Source organism: Triticum urartu, chromosome 5, assembly GCF_003073215.2.
Source record: "Triticum urartu cultivar G1812 chromosome 5, Tu2.1, whole genome shotgun sequence".
In the NCBI taxonomy this organism is placed as follows: Eukaryota; Viridiplantae; Streptophyta; class Magnoliopsida; order Poales; family Poaceae; genus Triticum; species Triticum urartu.
In genome coordinates this window covers 174417631-174431440 of record NC_053026.1, presented here as the reverse complement: position 1 = coordinate 174431440, position 13810 = coordinate 174417631, and the positions used below count along the sequence as shown (strand labels likewise).

General features: G+C 44.1%; 1 long non-coding RNA gene across 1 annotated transcript; it reads right to left on the bottom strand.

Moving 5' to 3' along the window:
• Positions 1 to 6462: 6462 nt before the first annotated feature.
• Positions 6463 to 8315, bottom strand: LOC125555793. Its single transcript, XR_007304867.1, has 4 exons — positions 8167 to 8315; positions 7253 to 7366; positions 7096 to 7151; positions 6463 to 6626 (listed from the first exon to the last, which is right to left on the bottom strand). It is a non-coding gene; the product is annotated as an uncharacterized LOC125555793 (long non-coding RNA).
• Positions 8316 to 13810: the final 5495 nt, after the last annotated feature.

The following is a 13810-nucleotide window of genomic DNA, read 5'->3' as shown; positions in this document are numbered from 1 at the left end:
ATGAGGCTATTGAGCTTATTAATAATGGATAATTTATTTCCCTCTTTTGTGAACTGTTCCTAGAACCTGTATTACAGGCTAGTTAGGTTGGTACTGTAATAAGTCATGATTTCAGGCATCATGATTTTATCAGTTTCTCGGTTGGAATTATGCTTGCTGATATATGTACGACTAAATTTTGTTACCCTGAGATGATTAGAAGAGATGTAGTGGATTATATTAGCAATGATTTTGGCACTCATGCTGTCTTGTCGTTGCCGCCATTAGCACATTGCTGTGTTTTCTCGGCGTTTCTTTTAGTACAAATATATGGTTCAAGTTTTTTCTCTCGGCGCAAATATGACAGGCATTCAGATACATGTTCGGGAAACAGAAGGAGAATGCACTATATATATCCAACTCTAAAATTCGTTGGGGTCCATCACACCGCTGCTGTCCTTATCCAAGCTGTACCTCCAGTGTCAAACAGCAAAGGCATCGAAAGAATTGAGTGCGTGTTTTGTATGCTGAAATCGAGGATGTCAAAACAATCTCAGGCATTGGGTTCTCTCCCATGAACCACAAGCCAAATGATACGATGTGACTTGTTCATTGCTATAATGACAGGAAATTCATGCCAAGCTTAGATGGAGAACTGCACAACTGAAAGCCCTTGCCGTGCAAATTGGTGGTAACATTTGAGCAGATAAGCCAAAGCTACCGCATAAAAAAATGTCAGTCTGCACAGAAACTCACCGGCAGGTGGGCATCCGTTTGAATGTCGATTGTGGATGCAGCCATCCCCATCAACCCTGGCAGCCGTCTGGCAATCTTCAGTCCCGCATAGGGGAAGATAAGCTAACTGACCGCTACTAACAGTTGTGCGTTAGGCAGAAACGTCTTACCTCGACCTGAGGCGACGTGCTACATGTTTATAGGCAGGGACACACATCCCTGAAGCGCATACATCGTTGAGATCTTTACAGGAGGTTTACATCTTGCAGAAGAAGAGATAGAATCGGTTACAGGAGATAGGAAGAGATTACATGCAACTTAAACTAACCATCTATCCTATATCCTGCGCCTTGTGAACCTGGTACTCTCCCTGTCATGCGTGACATGTACGTGACACAATATGGCTTAATATATTGTGTCTGACACCCTCCCTTAATCACAACTTCATTAATTGAGATTATGTTTAAAATCTTCAAAACTTCGAATGGGTATAGTGCCTTGGTGAATCCATCTGCAACCTGATCCTTGGAATGCACAAAACGAATATGAAGTTGTTTTTGAGCCACTTGCTCTCTGACAAAATGAAAATCAATTTCAATGTGTTTCATCCTGGCATGAAAAACAGGATTAGCAGATAAATAAGTTGCACCTAAATTGTCACACCATAAGCATGGAGCTTGTTTGCTTTTTACACCAAGCTCCCTTAGTAGAGACTGCACCCATATGATTTCAGCTATAGCATTTGCTAATGCCTTGTATTCCGCCTCAGTACTGGACCTGGAAACAGTGGCCTGTTTTCTTGCACACCATGAAATCAAGTTAGGACCAAAGAACACTGCAAATCCCCCAGTAGAACGTCTGTCATCCAAACAGCCTGCCCAATTAGAGTCTGAGAAAGCAATAAGCAATGTGGATGATGACTTGCTGAAGTTAAGACCAATATTAAGAGTGTTCTTGACATATCTAACTATTCGCTTAGCAGCAGTCAGGTGAACAGTGGTCGGTGCATGAAGAAATTGACAGACTTTGTTAACAGCAAATGATATATCAGGTCTTGTAAGAGTGAGATATTGAAGTGCACCTACAAGACTTCTGTATTTAGTGCTGTCTTCCTGATTCAAGGCTTGTCCTTCTGTGAGAGATAATTTTTCTGAACTAGATAATGGAGTAGGTGAAGGTTTACAGCCTTGCAAGCCAGCCTTTCTTACCAGATCAGTTGCATATTTTTCTTGAGACAAGTGAAGTCCATCATCATGTTTCTTCACTTCTATCCCTAAGAAATAATGCAAATCTCCAAGATCCTTAAGAGCAAACTCTGCACTAAGGTCCTTCAACAATCCTGTTATGGCTTCATCAGATGAGCTTGTAACGATAATATCATCAACATAGATGAGAACAAAGATATGAGTATTGCACTTGTTATAAATGAACAGTGAGGTGTCAGACTTAGACGGAACAAAGCCAAGAGTTTGCATCTTTTGACTGAGACGTGAATACCACGCCCTTGGAGCCTGCTTTAACCCATATAAAGCTTTGTCAAGTCCGCACACATGCAACGGTGCACTTTTGCTTTCAAACCCAGGAGGTTGTTTCATGTACACTTCCTCTTCCAGAACACCATGGAGAAATGTGTTCTGAACGTCTAGCTGTTTAAGACTCCAGCCCCTGGACACAGCAATGGACAAAACAAGACGAATGGTTGCAGCTTTTACCACTGGACTAAACGTATCCTCATAGTCAATACCATACTGTTGCTTGAAGCCTTTTGCCACAAGTCTTGCCTTGTAACGATCAATGGTGCCATCAGATTTTCTCTTGATCCGAAACACCCACTTGCAATCAATGAGATTTTTACCTTGCTGTGGAGGGACCAAATGCCATGTTTTGTTTCTTTTCAGCGCCATGTATTCTTCATTCATAGCCTTTTTCCAGTTTTCATCAGCTAGGGCTTCATCAAGTGTGTAGGGTTCACCTGGTTCACCTGTAGAACACACCATGCCATATTTCGTAATATGCTTATAATTGATTGGTTGAATTACTCCCTGTTATAGCCGTGTGCGTCTCGGTGGTGGAGTAGTTTGTGTTGATGGCGCAGAAGATCCCGTGCAACCTGTGGGAGCAGCAGGAACTGATCCTGAGGCGGATCTGGGCGAAGCAACATCGGGTTCAGCAACAGATTCCGCCCGTGGATTTTCTGTGGCAGTAGGCGGCGGTGTGCAACGGCGCGGCTCCGCAGAAGATCTCAGCGGACAGGGCTCATCATTGCACCGTGATGAGGGGCCAGCGTCCGCTATGCCAGAGACGGGTCCCGCGCTGGTCGGCCGACGCAGATCGTGCCGTTTGTAGCAAACGGGCTAGACCGGAAACCGGGCCCCCAAAGGGCCAACGGGAGGCGGACAGGTGCCGCCGCGTGATTCGCCCGAGTTGGTGGAGGCGCCTCCACGACTCGCAGGTTGCCGCGTGGCAGACGCGGGCTCGCTATCCACGGCGTGTGCGGTTATTGGCGCTGTCGGCGCGGATTTCTGAGGGGATCCTGCCCCCTGCCCGCAGCGCCAGAATCCGAGGCCGATCCGCTGGGCAGGTCTGCCTCTACCATGGGAGCTGATCCCGAGGCTGATTTGCTCCCTGGTTCGGGGCACATAAAATATGGCCCTTGTACTTCATTTTCTTCATCATTTTCTGATCCGTTTTTTTCTGCAACATCACACAACTCGTGCACAGTGGTTTGAGGGTTAGTCAACGTATGATCATCATAGTTTCGTTCCCCTTCATCGAGGCCAGTAAGAGAGGATGGTAGAAGAAGGATTTCTTTACGAAGTAAAGCACCGGCGTTAGGGTGTAGATCAGCGAAGGGAAATTTGTTCTCATCAAACACAACATCGCGAGAAATGTAGACACGGCCTGTAGAAACATCTAGGCACTTGACCCCCTTGTGTTGTGCACTATGTCCAAGGAAAACACACTGTTTAGATCGGAACATGAGTTTGCGAGAGTTGTATGGGCGGAGATTGGGCCAGCATGCACACCCAAAAACACGTAGAGATGTGTAGTTGGGTTTGACATGAAGAAGCCGTTCTGTGGGAGTTTCATTGTTTATGACACGGCTTGGGACCATATTGATGATATGAACGGCAGTGAGAAACGCTTCATCCCAGAATTTTAGAGGCCTGGAAGCACCTGCTAAGAGTGCGAGGCCAACTTCAACTATATGCCTATGCTTACGTTCGGCAGAACCGTTTTGTTGGTGAGCATGAGGGCATGACACATGGTGTGAAATGCCAAGTGTTTGGAAAAAGGAATTTAATTTCTCGTATTCCCCTCCCCAGTCAGATTGAACAGCAATGATCTTGCTATCAAACTTACGTTCAACAAGTGCTTGGAAATTTTTGAACACTTGGAAAACATCGGATCTTTTTTTGAGAAGATAGATCCAGGAGAATTTGCTATAGTCATCAATAAAACTGACATAGTATGTGTGTCTACCAACAGAACTAGGAGCAGGGCCCCAAATATCAGAAAAAATTAATTGCAATGGTTGAGTAGAGACACTTGTAGAAATAGGATATGGTAATTGATGACTTTTTGCTCTTTGGCAAGAATCACAAATAGTTTCAATATTTCGCTCACCAACAAACGGGGGCTTATTTTTCCTAAGCAAGCGTTCAGCAAGAGGAAAAGAAGCATGGCCTAAACGATCGTGCCAACGTGTTGAAGAGAGTTGACAACACCATAGGCTTGTTTATTGAATCCCCTAAGCTCCGGAATCAACGGGTAAAGCCCTCGAATGCATCTACCTCGATATAGTACCTTCTTTGTGGCCTGATCCTTTATCAAAAAGAAAAAAAGGATGGAATTCAATAAATATTGTCAATGGTAATGCGATGAACGGATAGGAGATTTTTGTTGGCACTAGGAACATGTAAAATTTTGCGAAGATGAATTTTACGAGAAGGGGTACGTATAACCGAGCGACCAATGTGACGTATGCTCATACCTGCACCACTGGCGGTGTTGATCTGGTCCTGCCCGTGATACTTCTCACAGAGGGTCACCTTCTCTAGCTCACCCGTGAGGTGATTGGTGGCGCCACTATTAAGGTACCAATTGGTGTCGAGGCCATAGGATACTTCAGCGGCAGCAGCAACCTTGTCATCATCTTCAGAGGAGGCATCGTCTTCGTCGAAGCGATACTAGCAGTCTTTGGCGGTGTGACCTGGCTTCCCGCAGATTTGGCAGCGAACGACATCAGGACGTGAACGACCCGAGCCGCCGCGGCGACCCCTGTTGTTGGTGGAGATGGGGCGACCACCGCGAGAGCCGCCGTTGTTGGTGTTGCCGCTGCTGTGCTTGCCCTTGGCACGAGGAGGACCACGATGACGTGAAGGGTAGCCACCGCGCCCGCGAGTTGCTGCGTTTGCCGACGACTTGAACCCGCCGCCAACACCCTGGTACTGGGCAACGCGCTGGTCGAAGTTGCTCAACATGGAGTAGAGCTCATCGAGGGACACCGGCATGACGCGAGCATCCAGGGCCAAGACCAGTGGCTGGTAGTCCATGTCCAGCCCGTGAATAAGATATGAGATCAGCTCGTCGTCCTGGATGGGCTTGCCGGCGGCGGCGAGCTCATCAGCAAGGCCACGCATGGCGGCGAAGTAGGCGGCCACCGATTGGTTCCCTTTCTGCGCATTGATCAAGGCAGTGCGGATGTTGTTGACGCGCACTACAAGAAATATGTCAACTTGTGACCACCACTATTGGTCACTGAATGGTCACAAATTTCCATTTGTGACCTTTTTGTGACCAAAAACATAAGGTCAAAAGCTGGCCGTCGTAAACTGACTATAGCGACCTTTCTTCTGGAATGGTCGTAGACGTTTATGACCAAAATACGTCTACTGTGGCGTTTTGGTCACTAGCAACCTCCCCAGGCCACGTAGGCATCCAGCGTGGCAATCTGACGTGGCACAAGATTCAGCCCGGTCCAATTCGATTTTCTACATGGGCCTAGCCCAACAATTCGGCCCATTTATGATTTTTTTCCTGCCAATTTTGGTCAATTGCTTTGGGCATTTTGCGGTCCATTTTAAATTTGGGCCTCACGATTTTTATAGTGCATTTAATTTTGGAGCCTTGGCCTTTTTGCGATCCATTTTTTGGGCTGTAGCCATTTCGACCAGTTTTTCATTTGGTCCAATAGACATTTCGGCCAGTTTTTAATTTGGGCCACACCTCTTTATTTCAAATACAATTTACAGCAATATATTCTCTTTTTGACCACTTTCAATCCAAGAATACATTTCAAGTAAACATAGAATAATATTCCAAGGATTTGTACATATATCCTAGCATTTGTAAGTTCAGCAAGCAAATATACACCAAATTCTCAGCCAGATCAACAATACATCCAAATTCCCAGAAAATACAGCATTACAACAAACACATAAAGCAAGTCGTTGACTTGGACTTCCAGCTTCTTCAAAAAATCAGCACATAACTCTCCTGTAGATGAGAAGAAAAGCCACATGTTCAGTCTCAATATGGGTAATATATGCTAAAAATAAATCCAAGAACCGTGCAAGAGCCCTAGGTTTTACTATCACTAGATGACCAGTTGCGCCAATGGCGCAAAGGCCGAGAGTAAGCCATGTATTGAAAGAGTGTACATTAATATTATTCGGACACATATTGAAACATATGAAAATAAGTACTTATTGCTGGTAGATAGATACTTACAGGGAGGAGCCCTTAGATATCATGGTTCAACAAATAAACCTCTTACTCCCTAGAAATAGTAAATCCTGCCTTCATCAATTACAGGGAGGAGCTTCCAACTGGATTTGAAGGACCATTTGTATTATACTCCCCCTATACCAGTATAAAAAACCACAATCTTTTCACCATCAATAGTTATCCTGCAACATCATTCAACTCTCACATGATTTAGAGAGAGTAGTAATGAAGCACAGATAATAACATTTGTCAGAAAAGAGTAGGAGAGAAACAAACAGAGTACAATTTGAATGCTCAGAACAATCAAATTAAACACTACAGGGAAAACTAAGAACAATCAACCTTAACTACTGTAGGGAAGATAAAAGTCGTCTCAAACTAACTGCTATTGGCTTTACTAATCTACTATTGTTCAGACTGATTATCAACTACTACAGGAAAAACCAAGAACAATTGACCGCAACTATTGCATGAAAGATAAAGCATTCTCAAATTCTTTTTTCTTTCCGAGTTGAATGACTCCATCCAGACCAAATGACCAAGCTGGTCATAAAAAGGGACATAAAAATATGTCGATAGAAGTGAATCAGTAAAAACAAAAACAAAAAACTGTATGCGAATAATCAAGATGGGATGAGTGCTTTTAAACACCATGTCAAGAACCAGAGCCATGGCGAAAATTCTGGTGATTTCATATGCAAATAAACCTGCAAAAGTAGCAAGATGACTCAGACTGACAAACAAATCTCTTGACAGTGCTCTTTGGCAAGTGCTGCAGAGATGGATAATACTCAATCAGTCTCTATACCAATGTCTCCTGTAGGCTGGGTGTAGTACACAGCTTTTGGGAGCTATAGAGTGTGTTCAGCATAGCATCCAAAATAACCCTTGGTGGAATGTGTACAGGATCCATTAGGAAATCCTAAGATGATTTTATAAATGTTAGATTATCGCTCATAAAAAAGGCCATATAAGGATTATTGCCATTGATCAGTACTATGCATATGTAGTATGGTCAAAGAAGATAGATATGAACAATTTATAATACTGGTGTTAGCTACCATGTCAGACTAAAACTAAAAGAACTTGTTGAGTAATCATAGATAGCAGGAAAGTCTATGTTGGTTGCATTTAATTATTCAGTTTTAGTACAGGTGCTGTTCAAGAATGGCAGAACCATTTTCTACCAAAGCTCACTGTACTAAAGGCTTATCCAATGCCATAGCAAAGCCGATCAAAGAGGCACTAACGGACAGGGGTCTCGCAAAGTACATCATGAATTTCCATGTCTCAATCTGGCAGTGTAAAACTGTAGGTTCCATGGCTCAAAAAAAGCTAAGTGATTTGAATCTAAAATAAACCTAGGTTTATTACCTATAAGGCCATCCCCAGGAACATCAATCTCTACACCAGCAAGCACATGACCATTCCCGTCGATCTCACACAAGTAAAAAGGCGGAAGCAATGCACATTGTGCTGCCACAGTTCCAAAATTGGAAGAACAAAGGACACCAGAGCACACATTCTAGGTAAACGAAGTAATTGCACAATACGAAGCAGGAAAGAATATATGTAAGCAGAAATAACAGCAGGTAATAGCACCAATAAGAACACAAAAAAAAGCAAAATGTCACACCACACGTTACACACACAGTTAGAACCGGTTAAATTACTTGATTTGCAACAAGTATAAAGAATATAAGTAAAGGAGGAAGTTGGAACCTTAGCAAGTTGATCAGAGGAGTGCAAATACTGGACGATGAACCAGGAGATGAGCTGACTGCTGACACCAACCGTAGAAAAGAAACCCTGCAACAGATGTAGATGCAGGAAAATATGAGAGCTCACTCTCGTAGAGCAAGACCAAGCACATATGCCAAATGGAAAGAGAAAAGCAAACAGACGACACACAAATAGTTCAGGCCAGCATTGAAGGCAGAAACAAGAGCATTAAAGCATAGGGAAAAGGTGCAAGCAGCATACAAACAAAACATACAAACGTGCATATCGTACAGCTGGAAAGGAAATAAGCGATCGAAGACAAACAAAATGGACTCAAACAATAATTACCAAGAGCACACAAATAAATAGTATAAGGTAAGAGGATAAAACATTCCATGCACAATAAAACCGTTCTACCAAGAACGCTAAAGACACTATGTTAGAGGAACAAAATGTATTGAAACAGTAAACAATTAGCAGGGAAAGTACTAATAATAATCACCTTCACAATATGAAAGAAAGCAGATGAGGCCCTTGATGAGATCAACAGCACCAGAATCCCAAGAACAGACCTAGAAGAAAACAGTTCATAAATCAGGACACAACCAAGCTTTCTACCCACAAGGAAACTCTTCTACCAAGAATGCTAAAAACAGTATATACAACAGCACGCTCATTGATAAATTACTATCCACACATGAGCCAAAGACATGCACATCTTGAACAAGAGGAAACTAAAGTTCAACGACAAAGAGGATCTAGAGCTGTTCCCTGGCAGGCCCGACTCCAATCCCCTGTGCCCCGCGATCTGCAAAGGTTCCCCAGCAAACTAATTTCATCTCGAAGGGTAGTTTTGCAGCAGCAACAAGCATTAAAACAAGCTACTCTTGTTACTATAGTGCATCGTAACTGAAGAAGCTAATGCGCAGCATGCCAATTGCCAAGGAGATGCATCAGTTAGTTAATTAGCTGCAAGTTTTAGTCAGAGTCTGAAATCCCCTGAAACTTGCAATCGATAAGCCAAAGCCACCTATGCACATGCTAGAGAAACGCACAGGTTTGTCGCCGTGGTCGCTCAATAAGGCAACCCCATCCCTGTTCTGGACACACGAGATTGATGCACTATGAATAAAATCCCACACTGGATTCTCTCATCCCAGCAGGTCAATGCGCGCGGACAGGGTAGCAAGCATCGTAGATCGACTAATCAGTCGATGGACTAAGAGCAAACTGGAAGCAGGAAGCACGAGCGACACCGCCACTGGTCGGTCGGGCGCGGCGGGCAGGAGAAGAGGGGGCGAGGGAGTGACCTGAGAGGAAGTAGGCGAAGGGGGGCGCAGGACCAGAGGTGGAAGGCGAGGAGGAGCAGCACCCAGGCCACGGCGGAGACGACCAGGAGCCGCAGCCGCGCCGGCCCCTGCGCCACACCGCCCGCGCTGCGTCCCCGACGCCAGCCCCGCCGCCTCCTTTGCCTCGCCATTCCCCTCCTCCTTCCCTCCCGCGGGGCCCGCAGCGCTGGCAGGATGGTCGGGGGTCGCGGCTGCAGCGCCATCAGCATCATCCCGCGCGGCTGCTCGTACGGGACCCAGCCGAGGCCAGCGGGTGGCTCAGGCCTATGCCCTGGGGTTGGGGGAAGCCATGGCGCCGCCGCCCCCTAGTTCGAGTTACTGATGGAGGGGCCACGCCGGTGCCGGATCCAGCGCCCGCTCGCCTCGACGTTGCCGGATGTGGCAGACCGGCGGCGAGGGGAGAGGTGGGTGGCGGAGAGGGAGGTGGTGGCGAGGGGAGAGGTGTGGAAGAGAACGAGGCGGCTGCAAGGGGGATCTAGATCGGGAGCAGAGTGGCGGCGGTGGAAGGGAGGGAGTGGGAGTTAGGGTTTGGGAGGAAGGAAGGAGCGGAGGGAGGATGGATGTGGGATCGATGGATGGATGGATGTGGATGGATGGATGGATGGATGTGTGCCATGTCATCGATCCATGGCACACACCTTTCAACAAATGAGAATTTAAGTTTATTTTCGGAGTGGCATAATCCGGTTTTTTGTGAAGGACCTAACAAATAGTTGTTGCAAAATTGACCAAATAAATTTTCTAAAATACTAGGCCATATCTAATGCATAATTGACCAAATGGTTGGGTGTCAAACGTTTTGACCCACCTCTGGAGAAAAAGATAAATTTCTCCCTATTAGCTGGAAGCGCGTCAAATTTGAACTGCAGCTACCTCGTAGTTTGCTCTTTATTTTTTCCAAAAATCATTTATAGGTACATAAATATCTATTTAATCAGAGAAACACCAAAAAAAATTCAAGATTCAACCACTAGCTAGGAACGGTCATTCCCGCCGTTTTGACCGCATTTTGAAACGGGCATAAAAAAATCAAAAAAAATCAAAAAATTGGAAAACCTTCGCATTGTGTCATTATATGTGGCCAAGTTCCCAGGAAAAATAACAAACTTGTAATACGGCAATTATTTTAAAAAAGTGTTCTCAGAAACGAGCTATCACGTATGGAGATCAATAGCTTTCAAGCCAAGTGATCGATCTTATGGCCACATCCATGGCATAGTTTGTTCAAATGATCTCATATTGTGCACAAGGCTGCATCTTGGAATGGCAAACAATGTTGCCTAAGGAAGTTTTCATTTTCTTTGGACGAAAAAACCATTTTCCATTTTTCGAGTGCCCAAAAGGAGGTTTTTTTGTGAAGGACCTCCCAAATAATTGTTGCAAAATTGGACCAAATCATTTTTCTAAAATACTAGGCCATATTTAATGCACAATTGACCAAATGGTTGGGTGTAAAAAGTTTTGATCCACCTCTGGTGAAAAAGACAAATTCCCGCCGATTCAGTTGGAAGCGGGTCAAATTTGAACTGCAGGTGCCTCATAGTTTGCTATTTATTTTTTCCAAAAATCATTTCTAGGTACATAAGTACCTATTTAATCAGAGAAACACCAAAAAATTCCAAGATTCAACCACTAGCTAGGAACGGTCATTCCCGCCGTTTTGACCGCATTTTGAAATGGGCATAAAAAATTCAAAAAATTGGAAAACCTTCGCATTGTGTCATTATATATGACCAAGTTTCCAGGAAAAATAATAAACTTGTAATATGATAATTATTTTAAAAAAGTGTTCTCAGAAATGAGCTATCATGTGTGAAGATTCATGGCTTTCAAGCCAAATGATCAATCTTATGGCCACATTCATGGCATAGTTTGTTTAAATGATCTCATATTGTGCACAAGGGTGCATATTGGAATAGCAAACAATGTTGCCTAAGGAGGTTTTCATTTTCGTTGGACGAAAAAACCATTTTCCATTTTTCGAGTGCCCGAAAAGAGGTTTTTTTGTGAAGGAACTACCAAATAATTGTTGCAAAATTGAACCAAATAATTTTTATAAAATACTAGGACATATTTAATGCACAATTGACAAAATGGTTGGGTGTAAATTTTTTTGATCCACCTCTTGTGAAAAAGACAAATTTCCGCCGATTCAGTTGGAAGCGGGTCAAATTTGAACTGCAGCTGCCTCATAGTTTGCTATTTATTTTTTCCAAAAATCATTTCTAGTTACATAAGGACCTATTTAATCGTAAATACATGGTTTGGTGGCGATACGTCGAGGTTTGGGCGGTGGCCGAGGGCCCCAACTCTAGAGCGCGTAAACTCGCATGCCCGTCGCGTGGTCACCGCGTGACCGTAATGTTGCCATGTGTTCTGGGAGGCTTAGGCATGTCTAGTGGGTTGAGAACTCCCCAGGTTGGTGCTAGGAAGAAAATTACAACATAAGATTCTCACGAGAAGACCGATTGATGCTCAAACATGAATTAGCAGCCAAGTATTTGATTAGCGGTACGGGAAATGTACATGGCCAATGGGCGTGAGTTTTGGCTAAGGATGATCATCTACTAAGGAGAATGTCTTCACAAATTTTTAGCTCAAAAGGAGGATCCTAGGTGGTACTTGCTTTGCAAAGTACCACGCTGGACAAAAATATGAATATTGAAACTGGGCTCAAAATAATGAATGGATTGAGCTGAAATTTTGTGGAGGATGGTTATTTGGGCATAGGAAAGCATTGTAGAAAATTTATACCATTTGGACATGCCAAAGTAGTACTTCCTTCACAATGCTCTTCTATGGACATAAACTTGGGAAAACTAGTGAGAGAGATTGGATGAATGAAATGAGCTCAAAATTGGTGTAGGTAAGTTACTTAGGTATGGTCATGTGCTGGTAAATTTTCAGATCATTTGGGTAAGCCTAGCTAGTACTTACTTCACAAAGCTTCTCTCGAGGTAGAAACTTGGGAAATTTCCCGAGAAAGATTTACTAGGAAACTTGAGCTGAATATTGTCATGTGGCAATGATTTGGGTATGGAAGAGCGCCCGAAAAGTTTGAGGGTAATAGGAGGGGTCTATATAACACTTGCTTTGCAACGTGCCAATTTGGCCATAAAATATAAGTTGAACCTGGGCTCACATAGATGATTTGAATGAGCTGCAATTTGGAGGAGGGTGATAATTTGGGCATATGAAGAAACTGTATAAATTTCATGTCATTTAGAGATATAAAAAAGGTACTTTCTTCACAATGCTTCTAGGTGGACAAAAACTTTGGAAATTTGCCAAGGAAGATTTGCTAGGCAAATGGAGCTGAATTTTGTCATGCGGTAAAGATTTGGATAGGAAAGAGTGCCCAAAAATTCCTAGGGCAATCAAGAATATATAAATAGCACTTCCTTCATAAAGTGTTGTTGTGAACATAATAGGAAAATGAATATTGTTGAATTAGTTTTGAATTAGGCAAGGAAGGATTTTTACATATTTGATGAAGATATGACCCAAAAAATTTATGAGATTATTTGGGAATTTTGGGAATGATAGAAATATAGGTTGCTTCACAACCTAGGGCAAAAACTGCCACATGGACATGACACATAGGCAAAACTGATGAGATGGCGCCTAGTCATCACAACCCACCACAATCCACAAGGCTATGACCATCTATATTGGTCATTAACAACTAGAAATAAGGCAGCGGACTAGCACTGTTTGCTTTGTGACCATTTCATGTAAGGAAATTACGACCTTTCTGACCAAAATGGTCGTAATGGTTTAGAGTTTGGAGCCCCCTGAACAGCTTTTGACCAATTGGTCTAAAATGGTCATAAATTTATGACCAATTTTTCGAGGGTCACTGACAGAAGGTCATAAGTTGACATATTTCTTGTAGTGGCGGCTCAAAGACTGCGACGAGAACATACCTGCGAGCGCTGTCCACAGACCATGCGTGGTGGTGACCGCGGGACCGCGACGAGCACCTCTTTTGTGAGGTTGTTGAGCAGGTAGCCCAAAACCTGCTGGTCCTCCCTCACCCAGATGGGATGGAGAGGATTGAGCTCGGTCGACTCCTTCCCCTCCTTGTCCTTGGTGACGAGGAGGCGGGACGGCTCCGTCAGAGTGCCGTCGACGTAGCCATAGAGGCCGGCTCCCCTCAACTGCGGCGACATTTGGGTGCGCCACAGGACGTAGTTCGTCCGGGAGAGCTTCTCCGTGACCTGACCACTAAGGTTGGATTGGGTGGCACTGGAGGAAGACATGGCTGACACTAGAGGAGATCAGCTAGGGTTTGG